Here is a 19,740-nt window from a genome sequence, read left to right as displayed (position 1 = left end):
ACTTTTGGGGTGATCTGTGGAACATACCGTGGGGTCATCTGTGGCATCACTTTGGGGTGACCTGTGGCATACTCTTGGGTAATATATGGTTTTCGTTCTGAGATGATTTGTGACATCTAAGGATATCTGTGGCTTGGACTTTGACGTGATCTGTGGTGTACGCACTTGGGTGATATGTGACAAACCCTTCTGGATGACCTCTAACATGTATTCTGGAGTTATCTGTGGCACTTACTCTACAGCGATCTGTGCCACCCACTCTAGGGCTACCAGTGGCATGCAGTCCACAATGAGCTGTGAAACTCACCCTGGGGTAACTTGTGGCACTCACCCTGTAATCTGTGGCACACAAGCTTGTGGAGATCTGTGGCATCCGTTGTGACACATGCTGGTAAGGAAACATTGGGGCTTAAGGACATTATCTAAATTTACTTGAGTGGTGGGCGCCACTGTCGTGTGGCTTATCACCTCGTCTATGGTACCAGGGGGCATTCGTGAGTTCATACCCAGTAATTTGTTGCAATGGTTTGTACTTTTGATGGCTCCTGGCTCTTCTCAAGTATCTTCAGGGACATCTTGTCCTTTACAATCCGATTCCTTCCAAACACCAGAAATTGTCTGAAGATGTGCGCTAATTACCTTCGGGCTGAAAGCTTAATGGGTAATTAGCCTGCGCCGAGCACACATTAATTATTCCGATGGCATCTTGTTGTTTTCTCTTCTTTCCACGTTATTGTTTTTTTTTATCTTTGCTGTACACTCTTCCTTTTGTCTTGTTGTGGTCGGCGATCATTGCCAAAACTTCTATTACTCATAATGATTCTCGCCGCCATTTCCTTATTTCATCTTTCTGCCTTGTTCTCGGGTTCGTAGCTTTTACCCAAACATTAACCCGTTCAGCACCGTCTTCACCTTGGCCGTGACATTTTTAATTGCTCTTCGACAGTTGACCACATAATTGTCGGATTGGCCGACCAGATAGGCAAGTTCTCCCTCTCCCAGCATTTAGCTTTTGTTATACCCGTAGTTTGTGCTCCAGAGCTATTCTTCAACTCTAACTACTGATATGGGACCATTGCCAACCCTGGTTCCAGCCATCCCTTGTCTCCCCCCTTTTTGCCAAACCCAAGTTTGATTGGACTGCCAATGGCGTAACGTGAACCTCATGGGCCCCAAAGCAAAATCTCGAACAGGGTCCCAACTATCAAAAGTCTTTAACAGCAACAGTCTTTTCATATGGTCCAAAGAGACATTTTGGGACCCTTAGGCTGTAATTGCAACTCCTGTACCTGGGAGGAATAGAACTAAGCAACAGCACGTGTGAAAAAGACTTGGATATACTAATAGATCACAGACTGCACAGGAGTTATGCCCTTGTTAACTACAATTGGTTTAATCAATGGCACTGCATCTGGTCAGCTAGAATACTATTCTAGAACACAATTATTTTTTACAGCACTTCTTGGGCACTACTGATGCACTATACTTGCCATATTTATACGTTCTGGGCACTAAGTGGTAAAAGTTACTGTATTGGGCACTATCAGGTTGAGAAAATTATTTTGAGGGTACATTATGTGCCACTGATGCTGTCAGTGGAAGTATTTCTGGACACTTTTTTTGGGGGGTACTAGTGTATGTGGGACAGTAATTAATGCATAAGCGATACATGAATAGCACATACATTATCTGGGGAACTATCTAAAATTTGCACAATATTACAGGCATCATCAAGGTGATCCTATTACGGCACGAGGAGTTTTTTTGAATGATGAAAAATTATGAAAAAGTACAATAATTCATCCACTTTTTTGTATATTAGCAGTAACTACCTTTATACTTTGTGCCTTGTAATGCAAAAAAATAGCATCTGTTTAGGAGGAAAGCATTGAGCAGGACGCCTGGAACACGGAATAGGAAATGTAATAGGATATTCACGACGAGGTCAGGGTGACTTCCCTGTACGAGACGCCAGGGTAAGCAGAAAGTAGAGAGTAAAATGAAATATTCCCATGTAACATCCTGAAAAATGTCACTTAAATGTTTCGAACTTCGCATAACTATTTTTATGGCTGTGGACACTTTTGACGTGGAGAAAACAATGATCTTTTTAAAACATTAGTTTAGTGGTTACCGTTAGTTAATAAAGGTTTCCAAGTCTCATTCTGCAAGCTTCATTCCATCAGTTTGCAATGTAATCAGTTTCAGATTTTTTCTCTTTTCTGAGTCTCTCTCTCTGTAATATAGGCTGGATGTGAGGTCTGTGTGAATTCAGATTAAGCACAGCTTCTATCCTGCACTGATTTTCCCTTCTTTTTCTTTACTCCTTTCCTATGGCCTGGTTTCTCTACCTTTTCTGAAACAATACTTTCCCACCTCTCCAGGCTGTGAAAATTTATATACTACCCAATAATCAAAGGCTGATCAAAGTTTCAGCTTTTTCTCTTTTTGGAGTGTCTCTCTCTGTAATATAGGCTGGATGTGAGGTTTGTGTGAATTCAGATTAACCACTGCTTCTATCCTGCACTAATTTTCCCTTCTTGCTCTTTATTCCTTTCCCATGGCCTGGTTTCTCTACCTTTTCTGAAACAATACTTTCCCACCTCTCCAGGCTGTGAAAATCTATGTACTACCCACTAGTCAAAGGCTGATCAAGGTTTTAGCTTTTTCTCTTTTCGGAGTGTCTCTCTGTAATATAGGCTGAATGTGAGGTCTGTGTGAATTCAGATTAAGCACAGCTTCTATCCTACACTTATTTTCCCTTCTTGTTCTTTACTCCTTTCCTATGGCCTGGTTTCTCTACCTTTTCTGAAACAATACTTTCCCATGTCTCCAGGCTGTGAAAATGTATATACTATCCACTAATCAAAGGCTGATCAAAGTTTCATTTTTTTTTCTGTTTTGAGAGTGCCTCTCTCGGTAAGATGTAAGGTCTGTGTGTATTCAGACTAATCACAGCTTTTATTCTGCCCTTATTTTCCCTTCATGTTTTTTACTCATTTCCGATAGCCAGGTTTCTCTACCCTTTCTGAAGAAATACTTTCTCCCCTCTCCAAGCTGTGAAAATCTACATTCTACCCAATTTTCTGCTGCTATTTCTTAAACTGAGAGAAGGTGGGGAAGAGCATGGAGCTGTCAGAGCCAGGAGCTCTGATGGATTTGTAAAATAAATGTCGGCTAATGCACTGAGCTAATAAAGGACTGAACTCAACTGCAGCAAAATGTTTAATAAAGACTATTTAGAATGTTGCTTAACTTTGCATTTAGGAGGCAAAAAAACAAAAACTAAATCAAGTTGCAGAGGTATGTGGCTTTTAAGTGTTTCATTTAACGTCTTTCAGTTTTTAATTGCAGTACCATGCCAGGCCACATGGTGCGCTGTTACATAATTACACCAAATCCCAAATTTGCTGACTCGATTTGTAAAATGTCATGTATTTCTTATGTATCAAAGAAAGTGAGTATGTATTAGACACCTTTCCAAGCAGAAATTTACAGCATCAACTTATCTTTCCATCATCACATCGATTGATCGTAGATAACAGTAATCTAGCATGTTTTATCTTGTTCCCTCGCCTCTCGATTCCTGGGATATGCCCTCCCCTTCCTGTATGTAAATTTATTTTTTTATCGAAGTGGCTGTGACTATTATTCCCCTTCTTCTTTTTTTTCTAGGGGCCCTACCCTAGTAGCAAAAAAGACTAAATTTTAGTGCAAAATGGGGCTATGTTTTTGTAATGAAAAAAAATAAATTGCTGCATTCAGGAGAATAGCAGCATTAATATTTTTTAATATTTATGGCAATGACAGGTCTGCTGTAAAACAAAATCCAGACAGCGCAGAACTGCGGGGCTGTTACTTCCTGATAAACTTGTGCTTTCAAATAGAAGCCGATAATAAGGGAACTGAAGGTAAAGTAATTATATTTGCAGATGATGCAACACTAAGAGGGATAGCTAGAGAAGACCGAGAAAGGATTCAGAAGGATCTTGATAAGCTTGAACAATGGGCAGCGACTAATAGAATGGTATTTAACAGGAAGAAATGCAAGATTCTACATCTGGGCAAGAAAAATGAAAATGACATCTACAGAATGGGAGGAATAGAACTAAGCATCAGCACGTGTGAAAGACTTGGGTATACTAATAGATCACAGACTGCACATGAGTCAAAAGTGTGATGCAGCAGCAAAAAAGGCACTGTCATGATCCAGACCGTGTTTTGAGTCCTGTCTTCCCCTTTTTCCGGTCTGTTTATGGTTAACTTTCTCAGCCTTAGTCTGGTCTCAGGTTTGGGTTTATCACCGTGGTGTCCCACAGATCATGCCAGTTATAGCTTCTGCCTACAGCGTGAGGAGCTGACCCCGTTTGCCTTGATGTGTCCTGCTGCTTGCTCGCTGAAACCGTGTCTGTTTATCCCCTCTTCCCTTTCTGACTCTTTGTTCCTTTTTCATGTATAGACTGTTTTTTTTTGTCTCTTGTCCTTGGCATATCCATTCCTGACTGGTACTGACCCATGTGGCTTGTTATTGACTGTGTGTTTGCTTATTCCCTTTGTACTGCGCTATAGTCTAATATTTGACCCGGCTTGTTTTGACTATTCTGCTGCCACCTGGTGGCGGACTCACCGCTACATTGCAGGTCTAGTCCATCTGTGTGCAGTCCTTCCTCCACTCTATTGCCACCTAGTGGAGCTTGCAATTGCCTGAATTGCAGCAGCCTGACACAAACACAGTTCTAGGATGTATTAAGAGAAGCATAGAGTCTGGATCACGAGTAGTAATTCTCCCCCTCTTCTCCCCACCCCAGTAGTAGACCACACCAATGAAAAAACTTGGGTATACTAATAGATCACAGAATACACATGAGTCAGCAGTGTGATGCAGCAGCAAAAAAGGCAAACACAGTTCTAGGATGTATTAAGAGAAGCATAGAGTCTAGATCATGTGAAGTAATTATCTCCCTCTACTCCTCCATGGTCAGGACTCATCTGGAATACTGTGTCCAGTTCTGGGCTCCACATTTTAAAAAACACATTGAAGAACTGGAGCAAGTTCAGAGAAGAGCTACCAGGATGGTGAGCGGACTGGAAAGTATGTCCTACGAGGAACGGGTAAATGATCTGGGAATGTTTACCTGCAAAAGGAAGACAGAGAGGAGACTTAATAGCGGTCTACAAATATCTGAAGGGCTGTCAAGTTGTAGAGTGATCATCATTATTCTCATCTACACATGGAAACACGAGAAGCAATTGAAGAAAAGTGAAAGGGAGAAGATACAGATTAGATATTATAAAAAAACTTTTTGACAGTGATGGTGATCAATGAGTGGAACAGGCGGCCATGAGAGGTGGTGAGTTCTCCTTCAATGGAAGTCTTCAAACAGAGGCTGGACAGACATCCATCTGAGATGGTTTAGTGAATCCTGCATTGAACAGGGGGTTGGACACGATGACCCTGGAGGTCAATTCCAACTCTAACATTGTATCATTCGATATGATCCATGCGAGCTGCAGTTCTTAGCATTAAGATGGGATTTTTGGGATCAGACAGGGGCCATGACTACTTCAGTCTCCCTTAAGACAATATAGAGAAGTCTGAGTGACTCATCAGAGCCAGAGAAGAGTTCACCAGCAGCCAAAAGAAGAGAGAGAGGAAAAGAAGCAGGTAGCTTCCACAGCTGTCAGTGACAGATAGAATTTTTCTGTATCCGGAAAACTTTTGATGTGTTATAAAAGATAAATTATGTATTTTGTCAGAACTTTTTCCTTTGTTCTCTCCGTTCCTTGATCAACTCCACATTCATCTCATCACAAACCTCCGCTGAAACAAACTACTGATTTCATTTGTCGACATTGCTTCTTGGCTCCGGATAAAAAGATTCATACTTCAATGCCTACAGAATCTTTTACTCTTACGTTACCGTATATTATACGTGACATGTGGCCATCGAGGAGATTTCAGCTCAACTCCTATTCACTTTACCAGCTGCATCGCGGTGCTATTGTGCGTCGGATCCTCAGTAATGATGAGCGAACATGCTGGGATAAGATGCTATCCGAGTAGATGTTATCCGAGCATGCTCGAGTGCTGAGTGCCTGCGGCATGCTCGAGTGCTGAATGCCTGTGGCATGCTCGAGTGCTGAATGCCTGCAGCATGCTTGAGTGCTGAATGCCTGTGGCATGCTTGAGTGCTGAATGCCTGCGGCATGCTCGTGTGCTGAGTGCCTGCGGCATGCTTGAGTGCTGAATGCCTGTGGCATGCTTGAGTGCTGAATGCCTGCGGCATGCTTGAGTGCTGAATGCCTGTGGCATGCTTGAGTGCTGAATGCCTGTGGCATGCTCGAGTGCTGAGTGCCTGCGGCATGCTCGAGTGCTGAATGTCTGTGGCATGCTTGAGTGCTGAATGTCTGTGGCATGCTCGAGTGCTGAATGCCAGCGGCATGCTTGAGTGCTGAATGCCTGCGGCATGCTCGAGTGCTGAGTGCCTGCGGCATGCTCGAGTGCTGAATGCCTGTGGCATGTTTGAGTGCTGAATGCCTGCGGCATGCTCGAGTGCTGAGTGCCTGCGGCATGCTTGAGTGCTGAATGCCTGCGGCATGCTCGTGTGCTGAGTGCCTGCGGTATGCTTGAGTGCTGAATGCCTGTGGCATGCTCGAGTGCTGAATGCCTGCGGCATGCTCGAGTGCTGAATGCCTGCGACATGGTCAACTGTTGAATGCCTGCGGTATGCTCAAAAAATATATTTGAGTCACCGCGGCTGTTTAACAGCCCCAACACTTGCAGGGATTGCCTAACAACTAACAGGAAATCCCTGCATATGTTGCAGCTGTTGAACAGCTGTGGAGATTCAAACATATTTCTCAATCACACTGCAGACACTCAGCACTCGAGCATGCTCGGATAACACCTTATCTGAGCACGTTCGCTCATCACTAATTACCACAGATCTGATTTTGATGACCTATCCTGAGTCAGCAACTCGGTGGTTTCTTTCTGGGGCCCTTGTGATCTTAAAAAATTCCGTACATTTTTTTTTGCTACAAGTTTACATATTTCGAATTGTGCTTACATCGTGGGCAGTGGCAGGAGGCCGGGGTGGCTACAACGCTGCCCCTTCATCACTCCCCTTTTTCTTGAGCTCATCAATAACATATGGACATTTAGGCATTTGCTCTGAAGGTTTCCTTTCTTCGGACCAGATTCCTTCTAATTAATAAGGACACCAGGCTCCTCGGAGATTCCTTTGGTCTGTAGAGACCATTTAGTATGGTATGGATGTTATGTGTCATTATGACCAAGTCACTTCGCTATTTTCAGATCTGTTATTCCTAGTTCCCGAGAAATGGAAAAATGAAAAGAAAAAGCATTCCAAGAGAAATAAGCACAGAAAACACGAAGCTCCTTATATATAAACTGCATGAATCCAACACTCGTTACAGGAGCTAAGAGAGTAGGTGGGAAGAAGGCGAAATGTTCTCTGCGATATATCGTATCAATTATCTATCTATTATATCTACATATTATATCTATCTATTATCTATCTATCATATCTATCTAATCTATATATATATATTACCTATATATCATCTATTATCTGCCTATTATCTATTATCTATCTATCTATTATCTATTATCTATCAATTATCAATCTATCAATTATCTATCTATTATATCTACATATTACCGTATATATATCTAATCTGTCTATCTATTATTCATCTATTGTCTATTATCTATCTATTATATGTATCTAATCTATATATATATATATATATTACCTATATATCATCTATTATCTGCCTATTATCTATTATCTATCTATTATCTATCTTATCTATCTATCTATTATTCATCTGTTATCTATTATCTATCTATCATCTATTATCTATCTATCTATTGTCTATCTATTATCTATCTATTATCTATCTATCTATTATCTATCTATTATCTATTATCTATCTATCTATCTATCTATCTATCTATTATCTATCTATTATCTATCTATCTATTATCTATGATCTATCTATCTATCTATCATCTATCTATTTATCTATTATTTATCTACTATCTATCTATTATCTATCTTTTATCTATCTACTATCTATCTATTATCTATCCATTAATCTATTATTTATCTATTATCTATCTATTATCTTTCTTTTATCTATCTACTATCTATCTATTATCTATCTATTATCTATCTATCTATCTATCTATCTATTATCTATATATCTATTATCTATCCATTAATCTATTATTTATCTATTATCTATCTATTATCTATCTATTTACTGTATCCATCATCTATCTATCTATTATATATATTTTATCTATCTATCTATTATCTATCTATCTATCTATTTTCTATCTATCTATCTATTATCTATCTATCTATCTATTATCTATCTATTATCTATCTATTATCTATCTATCTATTATATATCTTCTATCTATCTATCTATTTTCTATCTATCTATCTATCTATCTATTATCTATCTATCTATCTATCATTTATTATCTATCTATCTATCATCTATCTATCTATCTATCTATCTATCTATCTATTATCTATCTGTCTATCCTATTTATCTATGATCTATCAGTAACACCATTGATTATTGGGGCCCAACGTTCAGCTACATGCAAAATACCCTGACCCTAGTACTCACATTTATTTTTGCTTCTATATATTATTTGTTTAATGAATGATTAGATTATACCTTTTTCTGCATATTGTGACTCATGTGTAATAGCCCTACTCACTTTCACTCCTTCACCGGGGCCCACCAGAGAATTCTCCAGTTCTCCAGTCGGCCAGTCCGAGCCTGGTCCCTGCAATCAATGAGTTTTCTCCTATTCTATAAGTAGGATTTTTGGGGGCATTAATTATTTAAAGGGGTTTTCTGGTTTTGCAAAACCCCTGTCTCCCTCATGCAGTCAGTTAGAAAAAGAAAAACACAAGCAAACTGTGCTTTCCTCACCCTCCATAGGTCCAGTGCTACGTGGCCACCGCTACTCCTGGTGTCTGTTATCGCCTGCATCGCTGATGTCTTGTTTACAACGCTGCAGAAAATGAGTGTCTCGCGTCGCCAACTCGGGCAGAGCCACTGAGCTCAGTGATTGACTGCAGCGTTTTCAACATGATAACACTGCAGACAAAAACAGACACCAGGAGCAGCAGCAGAAACTTAGCGCTGGACCTGGAAAGTATGAGGAGACCAGAATTTGTTTTTTAAAACAAGGTGTTTTGATAAACTAAGAAAAACCCTCTCATGTGTATGGGGGCCTACACACAGGTGATGTCGGAAGAGACATGATGAGACAGTTGGAGTTTTATTGCCCAATCCTTTTGTTTCCCAGGGAGATAAAGAAGCATTTGTGGTGTCCGGCAGCTGCTTTCTCCCCTCTCCACAGTGATAACACAAGTACACTTGGCCGAGCCATGGGAACTTGGGCTTGGGGAACTTGGGAGAGAGATGATAAGATAGTTGACGCTTCAGTGCCGAATCCTTTTGTTTCCCAGGAAGGTAAACCACCACTGGAGGTGTCTGGCAGCTGCTTTCTCCCCTCTTCACAGTGAAATCACAAGTTTACTTGGCCGAGCCATAGAACATGTGCTTGGAGGACTTGGGAGAGAGATAAGATAGTTGAAGCTTCAATGCCCAATCCTTTTGTACTTTTGTTTCCCAGGAAAGTAGACCACCACTGGAGGTGCCTGGCAGCTGCTTTCTCCCCTCTCCACAGTGAAAACACAAGTACACTTGATCGAGCCATGAGAACATGTGCTTGGAGAACTCAGGAGAGAGATAAGATAGTTGAAGCTTCAATGCCCAATCTGTTTGTTTCCCAGGGAGGTAGACCACCACTGGAGGTATCTCGCAGTTGCTTTCTCCCCTCTCCACAGTGAAAACACAAGTACACTTGATCGAGCCATGAGAACATGTGCTTGGAGAACTCAGGAGAGAGATGATAAGATAGTTGAAGCTTCAGTGCCCGATCCTTTTGCTTCTCAGGGAGGTAAACCACCACTGGAGGTGTCTGGAAGATGCTTTCTCCCCTCTCCACAGTGATAACCCAAGTACACTTGGCCGAGCCTTGAGAACAAGTGTTCGGAGAACTCAGGAGAGAGATAAGATAGTTGAAGCTTCAAGGCCCAATCCTTTTGTTTCTCAGGGAGGTAAACCACCACTGGAGGTGTCTGGAAGATGCTTTCTCCCCTCTCCACAGTGAAAACACAAGTACACTTGGCCGAGCCATGGGAACATGTGCTTCGAGATCTTGGGAGAGAGATGGTAAGATAGTTGAAGCTTCAATGCCCGATCCTTTTGTTTCCCTGCGAGGTAAACCACCACTGGAGGTGTCTGGAAGGTGCTTTCTCCCCTCTCCACAGTGTACTTGAGAATATGTGCTTGGAGAACTCGGGAGAGGGCTATATCAGGATAAAGAATACTCCTCCGACAACTATCTCATGTTTGTAGTCAGGTATAGAGGATCTCTCTCTGTGACTCGGGAGAAGACGGTAGAAGCATTCGCCTCTTCCTAAGTATGCGACACCCGCAGATGGATCACCATTAGTGGTCATCTATATAGCAGAGCGCCGCAGTAGAGATGAAGGTGTCATCGCAGGCTACGCTCTGCATAGGCAGCAACTGGCATAACATAGTTTACATAAACAGAAGACAACTGTCCATGTGAATGGAGCCTTATTGTTTATTGGAAACCTCCGACAATAAAAGCTCACGTCGCCATGAGTTTGGCAGGGATAAAATCAGCTCAGCTACAAGTAGATTCCATACCGCGGCGGTAACAATTTGTCAGAACAGACAGGAGCCTGGGATCAGAAGGCTTAACTCAAAATCCCGCTGTGTTTCGGCATTTTTCCATTTTCGCGTGTGCGAGGATGCTGCGAGTGCACCGGGTGGTGGCGTTATCCTCGTAAACTGAGAGCAGTAAAAGAATGCAGGAACATCTATAATAAAGCCGATCCAAGCCATTGCAGAGAGTATCAGGCGGGTTTATTTATGCACAGGGCAATTAAGAAGGGGGTCCACACTTCAATCCCTGGTGGGGGGGGCATAGTTAACCAAAGAACTTTACATCTTTCTTGTTATTGATATATCGCTTCTCTTCCGCCTGATTAAGTTCCTCCGTCACCGCATATCGGCCAGATACCCATCGATCAGCGGGAAACAATGTAACTGATAAACCGAACTAACCGAAACAAGAAGTGACAGTTTACAAATTAACCATTTCAGGCGCTCTGCTGAATAAACTCAGGACATGATGCCATTCATAAAAGCGTAACGAACCGTTACAGGGCGCCTGAGCAAGCAAGGGGTGCGGCACAGAAGAAGTGGTCAGCCCCACAGACCCAAATGTAATATCATGTGGAGATGAGATCCCGCTGAATGTATTGTGCTCACGAGAGACACTGCAGGCGGATAGAGATATTATACTAATCCCCAGCTACAACTTATTGTATGTAACAGAGACGTATTTACAAATATGGAGGTTATTACCGGAAACAGTCAACAAGCTCCTTATCAGAATTCTGCCCAATTTCTGGAGTCAATATGATTCACGGAAAGTGCAAACAAGCCGCAGACTCTGAGAAAGCAGAAGGTAATCAGACACCAGCAGAATAGTGAGTGCAGCTCTGGGGTATAATACAGGATGTAACTCAGGGTCAGTAATGTAATGTATGTACACAGTGACTGCACCAGCAGAATAGTGAGTGCAGCTCTGGGGTATAATACAGGATGTAAATCAGGATCAGTAATGTAATGTATGTACACAGTGACTGCACCAGCAGAATAGTGAGTGCAGCTCTGGAGTATAATACAGGATGTAACTCAGGATCAGTAATGTAATGTATGTACACAGTGACTGCACCAGCAGAATAGTGAGTGCAGCTCTGGGGTATAATACAGGATGTAACTCAGGGTCAGTAATGTAATGTATGTACACAGTGACTGCACCAGCAGAATAGTGAGTGCAGCTCTGGGGTATAATACAGGATGTAAATCAGGATCAGTAATGTAATGTATGTACACAGTGACTGCACCAGCAGAATAGTGAGTGCAGCTCTGGAGTATAATACAGGATGTAACTCAGGATCAGTAATGTAATGTATGTACACAGTGACTGCACCAGCAGAATAGTGAGTGCAGCTCTGGAGTATAATACAGGATGTAACTCAGGATCATTAATGTAATGTATGTACACAGTGACTGCACCAGCAGAATAGTGAGTGCAGCTCTGGGGTATAATACAGGATGTAACTCAGGATCAGTAATGTAATGTATGTACACAGTGACTCCACCAGCAGAATAGTGAGTGCAGCTCTGGGGTATAATACAGGATGTAACTCAGGATCAGTAATGTAATGTATGTACACAGTGACTGAACCAGCAGAATAGTGAGTGCAGCTCTGGGGTATAATGCAGGATGTAACTCAGGATCAGTAATGTAATGTATGTACACAGTGACTGCACCAGCAGAATAGTGAGTGCAGCCCTGGAGTATAATACAGGATGTAACTCAGGATCAGTAATGTAATGTATGTACACAGTGACTGCACCAGCAGAATAGTGAGTGCAGCTCTGGGGTATAATACAGGATGTAACTCAGGATCAGTAATGTAATGTATGTACACAGTGACTGCACCAGCAGAATAGTGAGTGCAGCTCTGGGGTATAATACAGGATGTAATTCAGGATCAGTAATGTAATGTATGTACACAGTGACTGCACCAGCAGAATAGTGAGTGCAGCTCTGGAGTATAATACAGGATATAACTCAGGATCAGTAATGTAATGTATGTACACAGTGACTGCACCAGCAGAATGGTGAGTGCAGCTCTGGAGTATAATACAGGATGTAACTCAGGATCAGTAATGTAATGTATGTACACAGTGACTGCACCAGCAGAACAGTGAGTGCAGCTCTGGAGTATAATACAGGATGTAACTCAGGATCAGTAATGTAATGTATGTACACAGTGACTGCACCAGCAGAATAGTGAGTGCAGCTCTGGGATATAATACAGGATGTAACTCAGGATCAGTAATGTAATGTATGTACACAGTGACTGCACCAGCAGAATAGTGAGTGCAGCTCTGGGATATAATACAGGATGTAACTCAGGATCAGTAATGTAATGTAAGTACACAGTGACTGCACCAGCAGAATAGTGAGTGCAGCTCTGGGGTATAATACAGGATGTAACTCAGGATCAGTAATGTAATGTATGTACACAGTGACTGCACCAGCAGAATAGTGAGTGCAGCTCTGGAGTATAATACAGGATGTAACTCAGGATCAGTAATGTAATGTATGTACACAGTGACTGCACCAGCAGAATAGTGAGTGCAGCTCTGGGATATAATACAGGATGTAACTCAGGATCAGTAATGTAATGTATGTACACAGTGACTGCACCAGCAGAATAGTGAGTGCAGCTCTGGAGTATAATACAGGATGTAACTCAAGATCAGTAATGTAATGTATGTACACAGTGACTGCACCAGCAGAATAGTGAGTGCAGCTCTGGAGTATAATACAGGATGTAACTCAGGATCAGTAATGTAATGTATGTACACAGTGACTGCACCAGCAGAATAGTGAGTGCAGCTCTGGAGTATAATACAGGATGTAACTCAGGATCAGTAATGTAATGTATGTACACAGTGACTGCACCAGCAGAATAGTGAGTGCAGCTCTGGAGTATAATACAGGATGTAACTCAGGATCATTAATGTAATGTATGTACACAGTGACTGCACCAGCAGAATAGTGAGTGCAGCTCTGGGGTATAATACAGGATGTAACTCAGGATCAGTAATGTAATGTATGTACACAGTGACTCCACCAGCAGAATAGTGAGTGCAGCTCTGGGGTATAATACAGGATGTAACTCAGGATCAGTAATGTAATGTATGTACACAGTGACTGAACCAGCAGAATAGTGAGTGCAGCTCTGGGGTATAATGCAGGATGTAACTCAGGATCAGTAATGTAATGTATGTACACAGTGACTGCACCAGCAGAATAGTGAGTGCAGCTCTGGAGTATAATACAGGATGTAACTCAGGATCAGTAATGTAATGTATGTACACAGTGACTGCACCAGCAGAATAGTGAGTGCAGCTCTGGGGTATAATACAGGATGTAACTCAGGATCAGTAATGTAATGTATGTACACAGTGACTGCACCAGCAGAATAGTGAGTGCAGCTCTGGGGTATAATACAGGATGTAATTCAGGATCAGTAATGTAATGTATGTACACAGTGACTGCACCAGCAGAATAGTGAGTGCAGCTCTGGAGTATAATACAGGATATAACTCAGGATCAGTAATGTAATGTATGTACACAGTGACTGCACCAGCAGAATGGTGAGTGCAGCTCTGGAGTATAATACAGGATGTAACTCAGGATCAGTAATGTAATGTATGTACACAGTGACTGCACCAGCAGAACAGTGAGTGCAGCTCTGGAGTATAATACAGGATGTAACTCAGGATCAGTAATGTAATGTATGTACACAGTGACTGCACCAGCAGAATAGTGAGTGCAGCTCTGGGGTATAATACAGGATGTAATTCAGGATCAGTAATGTAATGTATGTACACAGTGACTGCACCAGCAGAATAGTGAGTGCAGCTCTGGAGTATAATACAGGATATAACTCAGGATCAGTAATGTAATGTATGTACACAGTGACTGCACCAGCAGAATGGTGAGTGCAGCTCTGGAGTATAATACAGGATGTAACTCAGGATCAGTAATGTAATGTATGTACACAGTGACTGCACCAGCAGAACAGTGAGTGCAGCTCTGGAGTATAATACAGGATGTAACTCAGGATCAGTAATGTAATGTATGTACACAGTGACTGCACCAGCAGAATAGTGAGTGCAGCTCTGGGGTATAATACAGGATGTAATTCAGGATCAGTAATGTAATGTATGTACACAGTGACTGCACCAGCAGAATAGTGAGTGCAGCTCTGGAGTATAATACAGGATATAACTCAGGATCAGTAATGTAATGTATGTACACAGTGACTGCACCAGCAGAATGGTGAGTGCAGCTCTGGAGTATAATACAGGATGTAACTCAGGATCAGTAATGTAATGTATGTACACAGTGACTGCACCAGCAGAACAGTGAGTGCAGCTCTGGAGTATAATACAGGATGTAACTCAGGATCAGTAATGTAATGTATGTACACAGTGACTGCACCAGCAGAATAGTGAGTGCAGCTCTGGGGTATAATACATTATTCAGGGCCCTATGTCCACCGTGGTGTAGGGTCGGTATACCTCTGCATGGCTTAGAGGTCTCATTATCTCAGTCCTGGCTGCCTGAAGTCTTATCCTCCTTCATATCTACATAACAATGTATGGATTACTTATAGTGAGTGATTGTTCTTCCTTAACCCCGAGCAGTAACACATTAATAACACTTAATAACATCTTGTAAACATGGGACGTTATTGTCTTGCAGGAACAATAGGGAGGATCTGATCCAAGACACATAGTTCTAAAACCTCCCGAGATATTAACAGTTTAGTGATAAGCTTGAGCCCTTCACTGCGGCTCCATGGTTGGCAGCAGCAGCAGAGTAGAATCATCATTGCAGCGATTGTGTCTCCGCACTTATTTCTGGCAGACATCAATCTATCAGCTGTGTGATAAAATAAGTGCTGAATTATTACTATTTACATTATTATTATTCAATGACACATTGTATCTTCTTCTGTTATTGACAAACAAGCAGATGTAGCAAGAAGGAGTCAGCCCTGTGTGATGGGGCTAATCTGTCACCTATAAGCCGGGAAGAAATGATGATCGGAAGAAAGGAATTCATCGCCTCAGTATTTTTATGATATTAGGAAACAATATTTCAAATAATGGCTGAGGCTTACCTGCAGTCCTATGTAAATGCACAAATCAAGCGTCATGTATCACAATGCACTGAGCTCAAAGCAACTGAGCCTGATAAACCAACAAACTCAACTCTGCTAAGTCAGGAGGTATTTCCTTCTGTCACAGAAATAGCGGAGATCAAATAGAGTCAGAATTACTGTAAATTACCGCTGGTGGGATCATTCTAGAAAGATATAATCACATCGTAACCTAAAGGGCAGCGGAGCCCAGCGGGAACAGATATTGTGCCGAAGAAGTCCTCAATCAATTATCTATTACCTGTCAATTATCTATTATCTATTATCTATTATCTATCTATCTATTATCTATCTATTATCTATCTATCTATTATCTATTATCTATCTATTATCTATATATCTCTTATCTATCTATCTATCTATTATCTATCTATCTATCTATCTATCTATCTATCTATCTATCTATCTATTATCTATCATCTATCTATTATCTATATATCTCTTATCTATCTATCTATCTATCTATCTATATATTATCTATTATCTATCTATTATCTATTTATCTATTATCTATCTATTATCTGTCTATTTTATATTTATCTATTATCTATTATCTATTATCTATCTATCTATTATCTATCTATAATTATCTATCTATTATCTATCTATCTATTATCTATCTATCTATTATCTATCTATCTATCTATTATCTATCTATAATTATCTATCTATTATCTATTATCTATCTATTATCTATCTATAATTATCTATCTATTATCTATCTATTATCTATCTATTATCTATCTATCTATCTATCTATTATCTATCTATTATCTATTATCTATCTATTATCTATCTATCTATCTATTATCTATTATCTATCTATCTATTATCTATTATCTATTATCTATCTATTATCTATCTATCTATCTATTATCTATTATCTATCTATCTATCTATCTATTATCTATCTATCTATTATCTATCTATCTATCTATCTATCTATCTATCTATTATCTATTATCTATCTATCTATCTATCTATTATCTATCTATTATCTATTATCTATCTATCTATTATCTATTATCTATTATCTATCTATTATCTATTATCTATCTATTATCTACTGTATCTATCTATCTATCTATTATCTATCTATCTATTATCTATCTATCTATCTATCTATCTATCTATTATCTATCTATCTATCTATTATCTATCTATTATCTATCTATCTATCTATCTATCTATCTATCTATCTATTATCTATCTATCTATTATCTATCTATATATCTATCTATCTATCTATTATCTATCTATCTATTATCTATCTATCTATTATCTATCTATCTATTATCTATCTATCTATTATCTATCTATCTATCTATTATCTATCTATCTATTATCTATCTATTATCTATCTATCTATTATCTATCTATTATCTATCTATCTATTATCTATCTATTATCTATCTATTATCTATCTATCTATCTATCTATCTATTATCTATCTATCTATTATCTATCTATCTATTATCTATCTATCATCTATCCATTATCTATCTATCTTGTACGTCTATACATCTATATCCTCCCCTATGATATATATATATATTTGCCTTACACCCGCACACACCCGTCTCCACGTTACGCCCCCAGCTCTGCTCCCTCGCTCCGTACAAGTCTCCGGTCAGTTTCCATTAGAGGAGTTGGGGGAAGAAGCTTCCTTTTCTGCCCTTTATCAGGCTGCGGTCACACGTTCAGTATTTGCAGCCAAACCCAGGAGTGGGTGATAATACAGAAGTGGTGCATGTGTTTCTATTATACTTTTCCTCTATTTGTTCCTCTCCTGGTAAAATACTGACCACATACTGCTAGTGTGACTGCATCCTAAGAATAACCTCCTTAGATTGGCAGTGCCTGAGCTCTTACCTTGTGTCCCTCTGGGGGTCCTGGAGAAGCCCCTGTGCCGCCGGTATCCGCGCGGTGTGAGCGGCGCTGTGCTGCGGGCAGTGTGGACAGAGCCCTGCGCTATCTGCAGGGAGCGCCGCCCCTGTAACCCCTTCCTGCCCGGAGCAGCCCCTGAGCTCAGCCGGCAGTGGTGGAGCAGAGCTGAGTGTGTCACGGTGCCAATGGCGATATTAGCTGTACAGATATTACAGGGAGCTGTCACCAGCTCTTCCCCATATAAATACGTCCAGCCCTCTGTTACTGCCGGGTGTATCTCCCATCTCTGCTGTGCCAGGCACCAAGGCGACCTTTTATTATAATACTCCCAGACGGCGCGGTCAGGTCCGTTTTCTTGATCCGGCGCCCTCTTTCTTCTCACGGTCGCGATGGGGGGCACTGTGTGTATAACATAGGAAGATGGGGGGCGCCGGAGCAAGACCAGAAAAAGGGCGATGTCCAAAAAATAGATCAGAGAGGGCGCTACAAATAACCAAGGAGCGAGGAGAAGCTGCACAGAAAGAGAGTGCACCCCAAACCATGGCAAGGATAGGGTTAATATGGTTTTATTGATGAACCCCAAAAAATAAACTGGAAGTTCAAGTTCTGCTACCGGACTCGAACTTTTACAAAGTACCAGATCTGCACCGAACGTGATCCAGAACCCAAGCACCATTGACAAGAATGTGGACCGGAACTGGAAACGTCTCTCTCCTCCCGAACTCTGAACTTTGCGTGATCAGAGTTTAGCACCAGATACTAACTGACCGGTACGAACCCCAATCTTTTACGTTCAGGTTTGTTCATCATCTCTAGTCCTCGAAGGATCCATGGAAGTTCGGGGTCAACAGAAATTTAGTCCAAAGTTTGGTTTTGGTACTAGAACTGTACTCGAACTTGAATCTGAACCCCATAGAAGTTAATGGGGTCCCGAACTTTGGAGCCAGAAACTCTCTCTTTCCTCCCCGAACTCTAGTTTAGCACCGGATACTAACTGACCGGTACGAACCCCAATCTTTTACGTTCAGGTTTGTTCATCATCTCTAGTCCTCGACGGACCCATGGAAGTTCGGGGTCATTAGAACTTTAGTCCAAAGTTTGGTTTTGGTACTAGAACTGTACTCGAACTTGAATCTGTACCCCATAGAAGTTAATGGGGTCCCGAACTTTAGAGCCAGAAACTCTCTCTTTCCTCCCCGAACTCTAGAACTGTAAAACGGACATCTAGGAGGAGTCTGTGCTCGGAGTTCACCAGCGAACACTATGTGGAAGTTCAAGTTCTGCTACCGGACCCGAACTACTCCAAAGTACCAGATCTGCACCGAACGTGATCCAGAAAGCAAACTCCATTGAAAAGAATGTGGACCGGAACTGGAAACTTCTCTCTCTCCTCCCGAACTCTGAACTTTGCAACAGACATCCGTGTTCGGAGTTTGGCAGCGGTACGAAGCCCAATCTTTTAAGTTCAGGTTTGTTCATCATCTCTAGTCCTGGACGGATCCATGGATGTTCGGGGTCAACAGAACTATATTCAAAAGTTTGGTTTTGCTATTAGAACTGTACTTGAACTTGAATCTGAACTCCATAGAAGTCAATGGGGTCCCGAACTTTGGAGCCAGAAAATCTCTCTCCTCCCCGAACTCCGGAACTGTAAAACGGACATCTAGGAGGAGTCTGTGCTCGGAGTTCAGCACCGGACACTAGGTGTTCTATATGAACCTCGAACTTTGCATTTTGGGTTCACTCCTCTGTAGACCTGGGTTCAAATCCCACCATCTGCAATGAGTTTGTATGTTCTCCCCGTGGATTTCCTCCCACACTGCAAAGATTTAGTGATAGGGAATGCAGATTGTGAGCCCCAATGGGGACAGTGATAATAATC

The 19,740-nt window shown here is 41.2% G+C and overlaps 1 protein-coding gene across 1 annotated transcript in view; it reads right to left on the bottom strand.

The window, feature by feature from the left end:
• Positions 1–18,025, bottom strand: part of LOC138651914 (chemerin-like receptor 1) — a 93,710-nt gene extending 75,685 nt beyond the window's left edge. The window contains exon 1 of the mRNA XM_069742519.1: positions 17,844–18,025. The gene's annotated coding sequence lies outside the window, so the exon portion shown is untranslated. The remainder of the gene's footprint in view (positions 1–17,843) is intronic.
• Positions 18,026–19,740: the final 1,715 nt, after the last annotated feature.

This window comes from Ranitomeya imitator, chromosome 10 (assembly GCF_032444005.1).
Source record: "Ranitomeya imitator isolate aRanImi1 chromosome 10, aRanImi1.pri, whole genome shotgun sequence".
NCBI lineage: Eukaryota > Metazoa > Chordata > Amphibia > Anura > Dendrobatidae > Ranitomeya > Ranitomeya imitator.
This window is presented reverse-complemented; position numbering and strand designations above follow the sequence as displayed.